This window comes from Cucurbita moschata, unplaced genomic scaffold (genome assembly GCF_002738365.1).
Source record: "Cucurbita moschata cultivar Rifu unplaced genomic scaffold, Cmos_1.0 Cmo_Scf00092, whole genome shotgun sequence".
NCBI classification, from domain to species: Eukaryota; Viridiplantae; Streptophyta; class Magnoliopsida; order Cucurbitales; family Cucurbitaceae; genus Cucurbita; species Cucurbita moschata.
Window position 1 is genome coordinate 12,085 of NW_019268608.1, and position 4,240 is coordinate 16,324.

The 4,240-nt window shown below is 35.0% G+C and overlaps 1 non-coding gene across 1 annotated transcript; it reads left to right on the forward strand.

Annotated features, from left to right (window-relative positions):
• The first annotated feature begins 2,735 nt into the window (after nucleotides 1–2,735).
• Nucleotides 2,736–2,807, forward strand: TRNAQ-UUG. The gene has a single exon. It is a non-coding gene; the product is annotated as a tRNA-Gln (tRNA).
• Nucleotides 2,808–4,240: the final 1,433 nt, after the last annotated feature.

The following is a 4,240-nucleotide window of genomic DNA, read 5'->3' on the forward strand; positions in this document are numbered from 1 at the left end:
TCTGTCTTCTCAAACTCATACTAATCCAACCAATCATTTGCATGGACTCAAAAGTTCAATTACCTATAAAAAAAAGTTGAAAACACCTTGTGAAAGTCTGTAAGGATACTATGACCTCCAGTTTTGCAAAATTCAGCGTTGTTGGCACTTATCAAAATCGCTGTCAAAATAAAGTTTAACAAGTGGTTCTATGGTGTAGTGGTTAGCACTTTCGACTTTGAATCTAACGACCTATGTTTAATTTCCGATAGGTAATCCACCAATTTATACAAAATTGGTCTATAGCCGATTCGGTAGGGTCACTTTTAGACCGATAATCTGTAGAAGGGGTCACTAAGGTTGAGATCATACAAAATGGGTCCATAGCTTAAAGTTAGAGCATTTGATTGCTGATCAAGATTCACCAATTCGAACTTAGTTGGGCCCTTCTATCTTGTATAGAAATTTTTTACACTTTTTGGACTGACACTATGTCTAAGGGGTCACTAAGGTTAAAATCCCACAAAATGGATCATGGCTCAGTGGTAGAGAATTTGACCGGTCACCCGTTTGAACTTGGTTGGGCCCTTTTTTTTTTTTTACAGACACTTTTTACACTTTTGGACTGACACTCTGTAGAAGGGGTCACTAAGGTTGAAATCATGTAAAATGGGTCTATAGCTTAGTGGTAGAGACATTGACTGTAGATTAAGAGGTCATCAGTTCAAATTTGGTTGGGCCATTTTATTTTGGACAAAGCCGACCACCGAGTGTCTAAAGGAAGAGAAATAAGAATAATTATCAATTCCTCCACCACATAGGTCCTCCAAATAATTATCGATTCCAAACCTTTGGCCCTTTTATTTTGGACAAAGCCCACCACCAAATGGAAAAGAAATAAGAATAATTATCAATTCCTCCACCACATAGGTCCTCCACCACATAGAACCATGTACTTAGAACTTAAGGGTCACTGTTCTCGGACAAGAATCAAGAAATCATTAAGAAAAGTGTGTGGTATCCAAGCACCCAGTATAAACATGGTCAAAAACTTACAATTAGGCTACGTCTTGTAACTAAGGACAAACAACACCAACTATTGTTGATATTTTGAATGTAATGTAAATGTAAATATATGTTCATTATATTTTAATTCTTTTTTTATTTCGAGAAAACATTCTACTTTGTTTTCAACCTCTCTTAACTTGCAATCGGTGCTTCGAGAACCCACCGAAAATGGGTCATGACTCTCTTTTTGTATTCACTTACTCCATCTAAATCTATAAAATGTCTCCTATTTTTATTCCTAAGTTTGCCTGCGGCATTGTTTGTTGTTGAGCTTGATAATGTGAGTTTATAACCCATCCGTTAGGGGTCTTGGAATGATTCTCTAGATTATCCCTTCCATGTTAGGAGTTGGGCCATGGGCCATGGGTGAAGGAACCGTTGGTTTACCGCCCCTAAGAGTTAAGTTGAGGCTAGTTTCACATAGTATCATTGTCTTTTAGATTACAATTCTTTTCTATTTTATCTAAATTTTTTAAATATGGGTTCATTTCCAAATGCATGCTAACACCCTTATTGTTGAATAAATGACTATTATGATTATAAGTCAACTGAGTTAAGTAGAAATAAATTTTGAAGATTAAATTAAAGTATTAATTTTGATGTCATCTAAGTCAACTGAGTTAAGTAGAAATAAATTTTGAAGATTAAATTAAAGTATTAATTTTGATGTCATCTTTACCTGATGAGTTAAGTAGAAATAAATTTTGAAGATTAAATTAAAGTATTAATTTTGATGTCATCTTTACCTGAATTTTGGGATATTGTTATTAATGAGATTCAATCTAATGTCATTAGAAAAAGAGTGGTCAACATAAGATATTTGAAGCAAATAAATATTTTAGATTCAATCTAATGTCATTAGAAAAAGAGTGGTCAACATAAGATATTTGAAGCAAATAAATATTTTGTCCTCTGTGATATATCAAATCACTCATTTGAAATTCCTTAATAAATTTGAAGCAAATAAATATTTTGTCCTCTGTGATATATCAAATCACTCATTTGAAATTCCTTAATAAAAATCCTGAAGTCTTACATCTTTTATAGAGGAAAGTTCCTTAAATAGAAGTCTTATTAGATACTTCTAAGCATTTAGAGATCAACTAGACGCAAAGATAAATATTCTAAAAAAACTTAAGGGTTAAACTTTTAGTTAACGTAATTTAAGAAATTTATGATTTTTATATTATCAAGAGTTTAATTGAGCTAGGTCGATTCAATCTAGTGGACCCAAGAATTGAACCGAACAAAACCAACCAGTTAGTAACATGATTTAGTGAAAGCATTTTCACGCAAAGTAGAAGCAATAATGGAGGGTTTGAAATAATATAGTTTTCACCCCTTGTTTCTCGAGTGAATATTGAAATAATATAGTTTTCATGTTAAGTTTTGCACGGAAGAAAGAAAGACTGGGATGTAAAGTATTATTTCAATTTGTTTGTAATATACAACAATATATAAATTAACTATAAGAAATATATAAAATTACATGTTCTCTAAGAGCTTCAATCAACACTGGAGGGTTACTTCTGCAACCACTTTAAAGGTGCTCAAGATCACAACGAGTTAGATAAAATAGCTCTAGAACTTTGAATCCAATAACTTGAGTTTGACTCGTGATAGGATCTCTCTTCTTGTGGAATCTGCATAAAATAGGAAAAACCATTCCAAAATAAATTTTTACAAGGGGTTCTATGGTGTAGTGGTTAGCACTTTGGACTTTGAATCCAACGACCTGGTTTCAACTCCCGGTAGGACCTTTAAGAACGACAACACAAATTTTCTTGAGGCATAAGGTGTAACATTCTTAAGTTATTCTGAACTTGCTCCGCTTCATGCCTTCCAAGGCTTCATGAACATGACCTCTACTTGAAGTATTCAGGAACTAAACCTTAGAGGTTGTCATGTCATTTAGGTGAGGGAGATAATAAGTTCATCATGGAATCCTGCTCATGGTACATATACCATAGCATCCCACCTAAAGAGACGATTACTTCAGGCATGGAAACCTAGGTGTTCCTAAGTTTATGCATAACATCTTGGGTCAAGCTTTGGGGAATCTATTATTTCAGGGATATCACTTTAGTTATCCTAGTAGGTAAAGTCATATGGAACGTGATGAGCATTTTCTCCCATATCTTGGTTTCGCTAACTAAAGTTTTCCAATAACTCCCAAACTCCATTACATTATATAACCTCTCGAGATAAGGATTCATACAACATTTCATAAAATAAGATCTACTGAGAAAACTCGAGAAAAGGTCAAATTTTGAGTTGACTTGGACAGTTTAGTTGAACTGGCCATATCATCGTTTTCTTCCTCTGAAAAGGAAGAAGATGCGCATTTTTCGCATCGCCGCCATCTGAAACTCGGCCTGTACAGCCACATTTACAACGTTTCTCTCCTCGATTTCTTCGTGAAACTTAAAGATGGATGTTACAAGAAAGGGCTAGGGATTTATTTGATAACTTCTCGTGGATCGTAGCCTAAGATATTTGCTACCAAAGATCATCTAAAATCTAATTTATCGCTGGAGATAAAACAAAGGATTTCTTATTGGGTAGCCGATTCTAGGGGTTTCAAGGCCCTATTTCTTCATTAAACCCCTTCCATATCCTATCTTCAGGCTAAAGGAATTGGTTTCGAGGAACATCTTTGAGTGTAGGACCTTAATTTCCAAAAATCGTTCTCGGTATGCAACTCACTCGAAACGCCAGATTTTCGATCTTATGGGTAGCTTGTTCTACGACGTCTCAGCTCTCGATTCCTTCATCAAGTTTCGAAACCAATTTCCTTCAATTTGGCACGCGCTCGAGGTTATTTTTCTTCGTGGTTTTCTATGGAAGCATTCCTTGGAGGTGCAGAAACTGATTGGAATCATTCTTACTCGACAAGTCATCATGTATCCTCGGATTGGATTTTAAAGTTTTTCTTGAAGTTCTTCAATGGCGGATTGAATTGGGGGAATGGTTTCTGAGCACTTTCAGCACTCTATTCCTTCATAGAATTTGTGGGTAATCTTGTTGAGAAACTGTAGGAATAAGTTTAAAGAGAAATGGTGGAGGATTGCTCTCGAATTTGGAAGAAATCTGAGAGTAAGAGACCCATATTCTAAACGCTTATTGCCTTCGATTCGGGAATCGACCTTTCTCGATTCTTATTCCGTATTGTTGCTCCTACTTCAGACTTTAT